The sequence below is a fragment of the Phocoena sinus genome, chromosome 17, assembly GCF_008692025.1.
Source record: "Phocoena sinus isolate mPhoSin1 chromosome 17, mPhoSin1.pri, whole genome shotgun sequence".
Lineage (NCBI taxonomy): Eukaryota > Metazoa > Chordata > Mammalia > Artiodactyla > Phocoenidae > Phocoena > Phocoena sinus.
The window spans coordinates 51,220,505-51,233,874 of record NC_045779.1 but is presented as its reverse complement, the minus strand read 5'-3'; the positions used below and the strand labels follow the sequence as shown (position 1 = coordinate 51,233,874).

Genomic DNA, 13,370 nt, shown 5'->3' with positions numbered 1-13,370 from the left:
TTAACGGTAATTTTTTGATGTTCCAACTACCTGGTCTTTGTTGCAAAAACCCCTGTATATCCTGCCTCCTCCTTTACCTCCTTGGAGCAGTCCCTCAGAGCTATATCTGAGAAGCTGTCTGTCTCCCGGGCTTGAAGTCCTCAGAAAGTCTGCCAAATAAAACATAATTCTCACTTTGTTGACATATTATTCCGAATTTTTCTTTATTGTTTGTAATCTGTGTTTTAAAGGCATGTTCTTTTTAGAGTGGTTGCTAATTCTAGTGCCTAGTAGTGCCAGTCAGGGAACGTGAATGCAAGAGGCCTTTCAGAGGGGCTCTGGCATTTAAGACCCATATCCCCTCCAAAGAGGGTGGCTGCTACCCAGCCCCATTTATCTGTTGCCAAATGGGAACTTAGACCTTGTGTTGCCATATCTGACTTTTCCAGAGAAATCAATAATCTGACAAAAAATTTTTTAAACATCCTGATTTTTAAAAGTTGGCAACTAATTCAAATTAACTAAACAAAGTAAAATGAAACACTATGAGGATCCAAACCAAGGGGGAAAAAATGCCTGTGCATTGGATTCAGCCCACAGGTTTCTAGTCTGCCGCCACCTCTGCTGTGCAGTCTTATATCGTAATCTATTTGTGTGGCAAATGTAGGCAAAATACTGTAAAGTCTTTTATTGTGGAAGACGTTATTCATGTGAAGAAGGTGAGAATGTTCCAGGGCTCTGCAGAAAAAGTATACTAACCAGACTCCCTGGAGCCCTGCAGAGAAGAGCTTTGGCTGTGCTAAGGATGATTCTTAGTTTCTTGTATACTTTACAGTCTGCAAATCCTTCACTGTGAGGACCTCAAAAGAGAAGCCAGACTTTTCCATTGATTCCAAGGCTGTGTCAGCAAATGCCAGACCCCGCAGGCCCTTTGTATTGTATGTTAAGGCTCCAAACAGCTGTAAATAGTTTGTGCCAAGATCTCTAGGAGTGTGACACACACACAGCATTTTACATACCCCAGGAGGCCAATTAAAGCTAGGAGACCGAAGATCACAGTCTTTGAATACAGTCACCACACCTCTCAGGGCTGATGGCCATGACGCTTTTTTTCTGTTCTCTCCTCATCAGAAATGAAGACTTGGATTGAAGGTTATTTATCCATAGGTTTTGGTTTAATTTTTAGCAGAGCATAAGAAACCAATGCCTAGATGTCTAGTCCACATATTTTCTTATCGACATGTTCTCATGTGAGTGAATTATATACCTTCTTCTTATAGGTTACCCATTCTATTGAAGAATTGGGTCAGTATATTCTTTGAACAGAAACTGCTGATCTTAAAACCTCCTCAAAAGTGCTGAAAAATCCTTATGTTGTAGAAATCATTTGTGAAACCTTTTATGGGAATAAATCATGCATCTTAATTTACCAGAAAATCATTCCCTCCTAAAGGAACTTGATTCTGTTTCGGTATTGACAAATCTCTGATATTTTTCAATTCTTTATCACAGTATTCTTTTGTCTTTGGACCAGGTTCATATAGTAACATATTGTAATATAGTATTAGCTACATGGGGTTGGAACAGCCAGGTGGGGATAAAATGAACTAATGATCACATGATGTTCTCATGAACTTTTGTATCACTGACAGCTGCTATGATATCTTAGAAACAGTTGGTGTAAAGGGACATCCACAACAAACTGGGGGTGCATTATGCCAAAAGCAGCAGTGGGTAAAATAAAGAATACTGATGTAGAACTCCTGCCTAATGGAAAATAAATACAAAATCTAAGGGTGAATCTAACAATTTTTACTCTGTGAATAGAAATTTTTATTTTTGGCTATTATTCACAATGAAAGGTAATCAAATTCTTTGCATTTTTTAAAGAACTAAGTCCTCAAATTGACTACTTGCATTATTTCCAAATTAGTACGGTTTTTCATTCTTTTGTTTTACATACAATTTTTACCTACATTTTCATCCATTTAACATTCATTGCTGAGTAAGTCTCTTGGAGATCAGCTGTATGCAGAACTTCAAAAATGAGAGCGTTAGAAGATATCTTACATGGTTAGAAAAAAAATTTTTTTGTCTCAGATATGTATGTAATTTATACTAGGCGGGGATTGTTGGCCAACCTATTTTTTTAGAACACAAACAGAATAAACAAAAAAATGTTGAGAGACTGTGGATAAACATGTAGAATATAGTTAGAAATGGAAACATTAACCTGGATCATTCAGGGAAAATGAACAAACCACCACTGAGGAAAAGGACATATCAACACACAGTAAATTTCCTTATACAATTTTATAGACCTGTTCTTTACTCTGTTGTTTAGAAGAAAAAGCAAATAATAAGTCCTGGCCTCCTTTTGTTATTTTTTGAAATAACAAAGAACTTCAGACAGGTAATAATTCAGCTCTACGTTGTTAGTCAAGCTTTATCACAAAAGAGCCTTGGAAGGAAACTCAGTCACCCTATCCTTTGTCTTGTTAATACCTTTCCACTCTTCTGCCTTGCAAACAAAACTACAATTTTGTTTGAGTAGCAGTCCCCCAGCACCAGGCCCAGGGGATCATTTCTTATTAGTCTCTATCAGTCATAGGAATCTCATTTTTTATTGGCCTGCAAGTGAGCATGCACCCCATTTCGGGAAAATGAGACATAAAGAGAATCTCCTTGGGGAAAAACGTTTCTTTTGCTGCCTGTTGCCTTCCTTTCTACTTTGAATACTCTCATGTAATGGTGTAGCCATGCGATTGTGGACAGGGGTTGGGGGTACAGAAACCAAAAGAATTCCAGAAACATTGACTAACACCCTGACATTGCTGAGCCTCTGAGGAAACTGCCTAATCACCAGATTTCTTATTAAGTGAGAACACAAACTTCTGTGTGTTTAGACCACTCTAACTTGGCCTAAAACTTACAGCTAAAAACATAATACATTCAGCATGAATAATTACACTATTAAACAAAAACCCAGAAACAGTAAATAATAAATGTTGACTATGCGCCAAGCCCTATTTTCACCATTCAGTTTCTCATTTATACCTCACAATAATCCTATGAGGTTTGCTGTCATTATCTTCATTTATCAGTAGGGATAGTGAGATATAAAAAAGTTAGAGATATGACTGGTAAGTGTTAGAATTAGGTGCTTATACTCCAGCAGTCTTGTTTGATGGGATTGCCATTTTGAGATTTTTATGCATCAACTTTTAAAAAATTACTTGTATTCGAATTCAGGTAAATAAAATGACTATAGATGAAATTATCAGAGAAGAATATTCTCAGGTAATGAAATCTAATGGAAGAATCACAATGTGTTCTGTAGTTGTTGCTCACTCCAGTCTGTGTTTGTTCTACATTGTTGCTAATATGATGCTGTGATTGTATGTACAGGTTTTGGGCTCCATTGTTACATAACTTTTGGCATAACTTTTTTTAGCAGAATGGTGCTTTGTATTCAGTAGCACTAAATATTAATAAAGCACAGGTACAAAGAATCTTTCACACCATGTAAGCAGAGAAAGCTATTATTTTAACATAAAATGATATCAGATTATCTCAAATACAATTTAATGGGAAGACTGACAGAACAGGCAAAACACTAAGATTACCATCACCAGTGTTCAATCAATGGATTTTCATTTGCATTATGACTAGAAACCAGGAAGCAAGGAAAAGTTGGCTTTTTCAACACCAAGCATATATGAATAGCAACCACCACCAATGGGGGGGAAAATTGCATACTTGGGAGATAGAAATTTAGTACCCAAATTGTCTCAGATATGTATGTAATTCATACTAGATAGGGATTCCAGTGGGTCATCATAAGAAAACCAAAATTTAAAGACATGATGCAGAACCACATATTGGGCACTCATTCATGCATAGTCTTTTGAATGCATCAGCCAATATATTTCTATCATGAACATAAAATGTATAAACTGTAGTTGTCTCTTTTCTTTAATGGTTCACTTGCTAAGTTCAGTTTATTCTGGCTTTCCCCAGAGTATTTGCTTTTAAACTGCATTAAATTCCTGCCCCATTCTTGTGTTTAGACCCCATACTTCCATCAGTACTTTGATAATAAGATGGTATATTTCCAGACTAGCTTTTATTTCATTTTGGCTTAAAGATTTCCTCTTTATGGAACTGGACTTATTAAAATAATTTTTCTTTTAATAAAAGATCATGGGGAAAAAGAGAGAAACAAGATGGAAGGGAATGTGCTTCCTTATAAAAATATTGATAAAAACAGTCAAGCTCAAGGGTAATGTTGACTGGAAAAAAAAAAGCACAATGTAAGAGCTATGAGTTGAGTTTTATTCAGTGTCTTACTGAGGACCATATCCCGGGAGACAGCCTCTCAGGTTGCTCTGAGGAGTTTTTCCGAAAAGATGCAGGGGAAGCCAGTATATATGTGATTTTGGCTAAGGAGTACATAAAGTCCAACTTATGTCTTGGTAGAAAGTTAGTGCTAGTCATGAGGAACAGATATCTCAGTTAATAATTTTATTACTAAGTATGGGAAGATGCAAGAATCTGGGTTCATAAAAATTTTTCCTGAATATGTGTAACTATCTAAGGGCCTGTTTTGTCTGTTTTCCCAAAGTTCAGAGTGCCTCATCCTGTTCTTCATCCTGAATCCAGGGACTGCAGTAGCCAGTGACTTAATCCTTGTAGAACTGGGTGGTGAGTGACACTCTCTGTTTTACAGTAACTTCTTTTAGAATGTACGTTAATTTTTGGAAAAATTTTAAAAACATCCTGGAGTACCAAAACCACACTCATTAATATCTTAAAATGGCAGCTGCAATAATACTAAGCATATAATCAATTTTTAAGGTGATTTATCTGTTCAGAAGGGGTATGAGCAAAATTTGAAATAGGTCAAATTTGTCTTCTCTCTTTCCCTGTATGGTTTGGATTTTTTGTAGTGTAATGGAAAGCCTATACTCACTGTGGTCCTTTGGACAAGTTCCTTAACATATCTGAGTCTACTTTTCTCATTAAAAATAAAAAGGGGTTCTACAATCTCAGAGTTTTTCTGATAATTGCTTAAGCTAATGTTGTGAAACAATTTTATAAACATTAAACATTCTAAACTTTTTTATCCATTCCCCCTACATCATTAAAACTTACTCATCATGTGTCATTGTTTAGTGAACCACAGTGGCTAGTTATCATCTCTCATAGTTATTTGTGTTTTAAGTTATTTTAGCTAAATGAAAGAAGAGCAGCTGATTTAATCCTAAAAAGCCCGAATTCTCCAGCCTTCTAGGGTAATCTTAACAAGTTTTCTCAACTCCCTACTCTGTAGACACTGGAAATTCAGGCCCCTCCACAATTCCCAGGTGTTTCTTGGGATGGTGTAGGGATGTGAGAGGCTTGCACGATCCAGACATCTCTCACTCCCAGGCCCAATCTCCACTCACTGCCTTGCCTCTGTGACCTTTTTTTTTTGTCTGTATCCTTATCCGCCTGTTCATTTCCCAAAGCTCCACTAACAAAAGACTGTTGGGTAAATAGCAGTTTTTTTATTAAACAGAACATGTGGGGAGGAGGAATATGCCCAACATAGAAAAGGAAAAAATAAAATTAATCATTAGACGATTGTTTTAAACTGTGTGTCTCCCATCTTTGGATATTTCCCACTGTCTTTCCTCTTCTGCTGTCCTCCTCTCCTCCCTGTCCAGAACCCCTGAAACCTCCAGTCTTTAGCCCCATGCCCAACTAATTGAAAGTTCCTGTTAGTATATTATGCAGAGCAATTATTCTTCCTTTTTTCTCCACCTTCAATTTTTTCCTTCCAGACTATGCCTAAGGACCCTGCCATCACTTAAACATATTAAGGTAATTTTCTAAACAGAAGAACAGTATAGAGAACTAAGCAGAAGCATTGAAATTAGAGTTTACCTTTAAAATGTTTTCAAGGGCTATGCAAATTGCTTCCCTGCACTATTGCATTTAACCTTCACAACAATCTTATGAGATGGGTACTACTATCCTACTTTTACAGAAGAGGAAACCTGAAGCCAAATCCATATTTACTCACTTGTTTCTGTTCTTTTAATATTTTGTTAAGGAAGAAAGGTTTCATATACACTAGATTTAAATGATATTTTGATCTAAAAACATGAGCTGAGGTCCCATCCAATCAAAAACACAAATAATCAGTCCGAGTACTGGAAATAATTGGAATAAAATTTTGGCGTGTGTGTGTGTGTGTGTGTGTGTGTGTTTAGCTTTCTCTACCCTTCATTAATTTCACAGCATACTGTAATTAGCCTTGAACCATATTTACCCACATTATGTACTTGATCTTATCACTCATTCTGCTACTTATACTTATTCATTGTGTTACCAAGTCTAAACTCGTACTACTCACTGCAGGACAGGCCAATAATCAAGAGATGAGCTGCTGGGGCAGGGAAAAATGACTTTATTCAGAAAGCCTGCAAACCGAGAAGATGGTGAGCTCATGCCCCAAAGAACCATCTTGCCTGAATTAGAATTCAGGCTTCTTTTATACTAAAAGGGGAGGCCATTATGTATAATTTAAGCTTATAGGCAACATCCCTTTAGTGATTGACTTGTAATAGAATACAAAAGGTTCTTCCCTATTACAATTATATTCTTTATTCAGCTGTGGATTGCCACAGCTTTGGAGGAAATTGATTTCTCTACTTTTGAATCTGACAAGGAATTCGTGAGTCTTTGTCGAATATGCATTATTAGCTTACAATGGTGCCAGCATTGTTACTTCTTTTTTGCTTTTTGGCATTCTCAAATTATTCGGGTTTTTTGTTTATTATTTTTAAAATATTTGGGAAAATTCAACATGATTTTGTGGCATGATGACAGAGAATTGGGAATATTGTGTTCTGATCTTGTTACTCTCCCAAAATTCCTAAGGGATCTTGGGTAGTTTAAAAATTTTTTCTCAGTCTCTAAAACTTCACTTTAAACTGGGGAAAATGCCTAGCTCCATAAGTATACAGAATCCATTAAGTAAGAGATGATTTTAAAGGGATTTTAAAGATGGTTTAACAGGATTTTACAAATATGCAAAATTAAAAGATATTTTATATATAACAATAGTATGTGTTCTACTTATGAATTGCTGCATGTAAATGCTCTTAATTACACAGTGTAAGAGGACTTTACACTCCAAGTAATCTTAGTCACAAGAAAATTCTAATAATCAAAAGTGAAGGAATTTTTTTTCAGTTATTCATACACATAATAAAAGAGCTAAATTATTCTGCAATGACCATGGAAAATTTATTATGAAAAACAGTACTTTTAGAGAATATATTTGTTACTTACTTCCATATTTACTTATGAAAATACATCGTTGTGATGCTACTTTTGCTTTTTTCAGTATTAGGCATCATCTACTGACATCCTACTGGGGCTGAGGATGTAGCTCTCTTTTCTCCACCCATCGCATCATACATACACTTGCTTCCAGTCCCTTACCCTTCCAATATAGTTAAAGTACAATGTTAGTTATGTCATTGTTCAGTATTCACATTAGTATATCTTTCTAAATGCTATTCAAATCTGTGTCATTGAAAAGACTAGGATTACTTTGACTTTACTGCTAATCTTTACATTTTTCCTTGAGGTTAATGTTGCCTTATTGTTTAAAATTTTAATTTTTAACATGTTTGTCATAAATTTAAATTCAAACCTTGAACTCCCTGCCAACTGTCTGAATCTCCGCTTAAGAGTTCAGATATGTCAGATATTCTGTTAATCTTGTCTCCTCGAAAAAAATCACTCCTGGAGCCTCTGGCCTACACTTACATGGACTGTTTACACCCCTGGAATTGATTTCCTTCACCTCACCTCTTTCCAAGTCTCCTCTTTTTCCTTCACTCTCATAAAGTTTTTCTCCAATAGCTTCCTGACTAAGGTACATGAAAGGAAATTTTTTTGAGACCTTGCATGTTTTACAATGCCTTTATTTCGTTCTCACTGTATTAATAGTTTATATAATAATATAATTCTCCATTTGAAGTCATTTTTGCCTTAGAATTTTGCAGACATTGTTCTATTATCTATATCCTGGTGTTTATGTCAAGAATTCTAGTGCCTTTCTGATGCCTGCTCTTTGGTTTGTGACCTGTTCTTTTGTCTTTGGAGATTGTTGGATCTTTCCTTTATCTCTAGTTTTGTGAATTTCACTGAGATTTGCCTTGGTAGGTGTGTCTTTTCATTTGTTGAGCTGGATGATTTATAACTTTTTTCTGAGAAGAATGTTTTCTTCACCTGTTTTCCTATGCTTTCTTTCTTGAATTTTGGAAAGGCTAAGTGGTAAAATCCCCAGGATCTGAAGTCAGACTGCCTGGGATTGAATCCTAGACTTTCTACTTATCAACAGTGTGACAATTTTTTTGTCTCAATTTTCCCACTAGGATAATTGTATTTGATCTCCTGGACTATTGTTTGTTCTTTTTCTCCCCACCTGCCAATTCTTTGTTTTTTTGCTACACTCTGTAGGAGATTTTCTCAACTGTATCTTCCGCCTATTTTTTTTTACCTACTATCATGTCTTTAACTTCCAGGAGCTCTTGCTTGTCTCATTTTTGCACTATCTTCTTATCCCCAGAGGATATTAATGATTGTTTATTGTTTTCTTCTTATTGTATAGCCTCTGTTTCCTCCAAATTGTTGCTTTTCCCCCTCTTTTCTTTTTTTCTTTCTTATGTTCTATGTTAAAGCCTTTCCTCAAATGGCCAGTAATCATGATTATCTGTTCAAATGTAAGGATAGGGGAATGAGACATTGATTTGAAGATATGAGCATGAAGGATAATGATCAAGCATGGACCTCACAGAAAGATCATTTGGCTAGGACATTTTGTTGATTTTCTCCCAATTTCAGAATCTTACATATTTAGATGTCTTTGGGAACAATTTCCCCTGAAGAGACTCCTCCAGTGTCCTTCTTGGAGGATAAAGGCCTGGCTTCTGGTACTCCAGGGGTCAAATGGGCAGAAAGGACTAGACATCTCAGGATCCTACTTTCAGTAAAGTACCCCTTAATCAACAACTGTCCAGTGTCTGCATCTACCAGTCCTGTTGTATTGTCCCTTCCAAGCAATAAACCTCTGGTCTTCTATTGGAATGAAGAGGGGCAGTCTAGCACCTGCATAGAGAGAATGCACTATGTGTCACTAATTCCTGACATTTTAGAGGATTTTGTGAAATAAACTAAATTCATTCTTTACTGCTCCCACTGCAGACGAGATATAACTTTCTCAAGTATGCTAAACCAGTACCACTTTTCCATCTGCTTTCCAGCTCTCCCAAAATTTTGTGTATTTTCCCTCTTCTGTTTTCCCCATCCTTTTGGGTTTATTTCTTTTAAAAAATCCATTTTCTACACTAATTAGAAAAGATACATGCACCTCAATGTTCATAGCAGCATTATTTACAATTGCCAGGATATGGAAGCAACCTCTGTCCATCAACAGAAGGATGGATGAAAAAGATGTGGTATATATATACAATGGAATACTACTCGGCTATAAAAAAGAATGAAATTTTGCTATTTGTAGCAACATGGATAGACTTGGAGGGCATTATGCTGAGTGAAATAAGTCAGACAGAGAAAGACAAATACTGGATCATATCACTTATATGTGGAATCTAAAAAATACAATAAACTAGTGAATATAACAGAAAAGAAGCAGGCTCATAGATATAGAGAACAAACTAGTGGTTGCCAGTTGCAGGGGGTGATATAGGGGTGGGGGATAGGGAGGTAAAAACTATTGGGTGTAAGATAGGCTCAAGGCCATATTGTACAATATGGGGAATATAGCCAATATTTTGTAATAACTATGAATGGAAAGTAACCTTCAAAATTTTATTAAATATTAAATGCAAAAAAAATTTTTTTTTAAACTAAAAATAAAATTTAAATTAAAAACATTAAAAATCCATTTTCTGAGTTTTCTTGGTGGGGCTGTGAAGGGAGTAAAATTGGATGTGTGGGAGTAAAATTGGATTTTTACCTGGAAGCTACAAAGCAAAGGTTTCAATGGGTCTTTGAGATTGCCAATCTATCTAGAGCCACTAGAGACAGATTTTTCCTCAACTCCTCAGAGAAACCTCATGAAAATTAGGGAATTTGATAGAGATTTGTTCCCTCACCAACATGGTACTGCCATCTGCACAAGTAGATTGAATAATTGCTGTGACTCTTAAGCCTTAGAAAATTATTTCTGGACATCTAAGCTTTTTGTACTGCAGAAGCTTATACACTTAGTGAATGGGAGGAAAGAAGAGGCAACTTAATCATCATCCCATCTTCTCTACGCCTTATGGACCTTTTGTTTTGCAACAAAACAAATGAGAGAGTGGAGATTCTGGTTGTGGGAAGTGAAAAAAAAAATCAATTAAGCACAGACAAGTAGAGAGATGAACAGAATCCTAATGGCAGTGAATCCCATCTCCAATTCGTTCTTCCTTGATTTGTGACTTATCTCTATATCCTTTCTAGTTACGTGTATCAATGAGATATAATTTGTTTCCTCAAAATCATTTGGTGTATGATTCCATTTCTTACTACTGAAAAAGTCCTGATTAATTCACTAAAGAATCAACAAAGTTTCCCAGTACTAGGAACATGGGAGTGATTTTCATCAATATAACTAGCATAAAATTTCTAAATTGCCTAAGGAATTATGGAGAGATTTTATTTCTACTTCAATATTTTGCTCCTAGAAAAAAACCAGACCCTAAATACAATAAATAGTTACTGGGCATGTCTAAAAAAAAATACACATGAAGAAAGATACTTTCTATCTCAACTTTTCTTCCCTTATTCAAATCCCAGTGAATTTAATTTAGTGAATGGAATTTCTCAAGGTTAAGCTTTTCTAGAACACTTTCTTAAAGTTTTTGGTGCCTCCTTCTCCTTATCTTCTGGCAGATATCAATATAATTTGACACAAAATAATTAAATTCAGAATTATTACTCAACCAGTAAAGCTCATCCTTCATATTACATTGAGTGAGTAGATGGATAGATAATATCCATCCTTCTAAACACATAATTTTTAAATAAATTTTACATACTATTATTTTTAAGATTCAGAAGCTCTTATACCTAAAATACAGTCCCAGTTTCTGACAATAAAATTGTTCCTAGTCATATAATGGCATAAACGTGTAACTATTTGGGGATAGAAGGACAGAGTACCAAGGGTTATGGCTGCTTGATTAGCTGAACAAATTGAAAATCACTGTCTTGAAGACTCTTTCTGTTTTCAATTTTTTAGAACTTAGCACTCAACTGTAACTTAATAGCCACAGCATACATACCTGCCTATGCAGTACCATCTCAGGCTACATCGTTGCTTATCTTCCCTTATCTTTACCTTTTCAACTTTCAAAATATAGACTGTTACTTTGTCCTTTCTCATCTTTGTCTCTTTTCTCTCCTTATGCTCCTGGTTCTTATGAAAAGCTTTCCATTTATAACTGGTTTCAAGATCCCCTAACCCTGTGGGATAGGGAGGGTGGGAGGGAAGGAGACGCAAGAGGGAAGAGATATGGGGATATGTGTATATGTATAGCTGATTCACTTTGTTATAAAGCATAAACTAACACACCATTGTAAAGCAATTATACTCCCATAAAGATGTTAAAAAAAAAAAAGATCCCCTAAACCTGGATAGTGATCATTTACAGTTTCACCAAAATTAGTCATTAAAATTTTTTGTAAGTTATTTAATATAGCACCCTCAAAGAGTACTAAATCTTCAATAGAAATCAAATTAAAATATTAAATATAACCAAATCACCAATTTAATTCTTCCCTCACAGTTTCACAATCAGTGTAAGAGCCACTTGCGTTCACCTGGAAAACTAGAATTAACTAGTTGGAGAACTCCCTAATCTTCAAGCAATCATAATTTGGTTTTATTTAACCTCCAACATGCATCACTTTCACCTTCTTACCTGCCTCTCTGCTGATGCTCCAGGCCCCAGTGTTTCGATATATAGGAAAAGGGCCATGATACACATAAGCACACCAGAGGGGTTACTTTTTATCCCATGCCAAAAAAAAAAAAAAAAAAATGTTCACAGACATTTGGGTATCCTTAGGTATTTTCACTTCCACTCCCCTCACTATTAGAGAAGGGAGGGGGATCGATGGTTTAAGTAATTAGTTTCTGTGTGTTACTCCTATTCATGTCCTATAGCTGCCCTATAGCATCTCAGCTGAGAAGCCTGAGTTGGTGTTTTTTAGGTGGAGTGAAGCTCACTTTTAAGTTTCTCAAGTTGGTCTTCAAGGGAGTCAGAAGATCCCTTGAAGATCATCGGAAGTCCATCGATGTTTTCAACTTCATGCTTCAAAAAGTTATCAACCTCATAACAAATGGTATTCAATAAGTACCACTATGTCATTGACCCTTCAGCTTCTGGAACAGGAGCAAAGGGAATAGGAGTGTATATATAGCAACCTGTCCAGCAAAGCTGCTGTTGTATAAACATGATTTAACACAGGCAAAAAAAAAAAGACCTCTTGGATTGCCAAGGTACATGTTTTTTCACTTTACACTGATTGTAACAACTGGCTTTTCTGTCTCTGAAAAGAAATAAACTAGTAAGAACTTGTCAAATGCTATCATTTATTGTGCATGCCACTTGTAGAATGTGTTTGTACAGGAGAATTTGCTCTTTCCATATGGTTTAAGTTATTGGCAATGTAAAGCTAAACAAGTGCATTTTGAAAGCATGGTGTAAATGACTTCCATTTTGGTTATTTACAGCTGACCACAGCTATCAATGTTTTTATATTAAAATTATTAGGGGGACTTCCCTGGTGGCACAGTGGTTAAGAATCCGCCTGCCAATGCAGGGGACACGGGTTCGATCCTGGTTCAGGAAGATCCCACATGCCGCGGAGCAACTAAGCCCACACGTCACAACTACTGAAGCCCCGGTGCCCTAGAGCCTGTGCTCCACAAAAAGAGAAGCAACGGCAATGAGAAGCCTGCGCACTGCAATGAAGAGTAGCCCCTGCTTGCTGCAACTACAGAAAGCCCATGTGCAGCAACGAAGACCCAACACAGTCCAAAAAAATAAATTAAAAAAAAATTATTTGGGCAATTATTGGGTTAGAGGTGTGCACTAAGCTTGAAAATATGACCAAGAATGATTCACATAGTGAAGACTGTATACAAAAGTAGCTTCCTTGAACAAGAAGAGTTATCCTTAGCATTTCATTTTATCCAAGGATCTTGATATAGCTTGTCCCTGGAGAAATTCCCCATCTTTTTCTTATTACTTGGGTGTTTTTCCTATTTTAAAAAATGAAATTAGATGAGAAAATTAAATAAAAGGTACAAATATTGT

At 36.0% G+C, this 13,370-nt stretch overlaps 1 long non-coding RNA gene across 1 annotated transcript in view; it reads left to right on the top strand.

Moving 5' to 3' along the window:
- Positions 1-13,370, top strand: part of LOC116742523 — a 104,998-nt gene that overhangs the window by 43,633 nt on the left and 47,995 nt on the right. Inside the window, exon 3 of the long non-coding RNA XR_004346484.1 lies at positions 4,604-4,683. This is a non-coding gene — a long non-coding RNA (uncharacterized LOC116742523). The remainder of the gene's footprint in view (positions 1-4,603; positions 4,684-13,370) is intronic.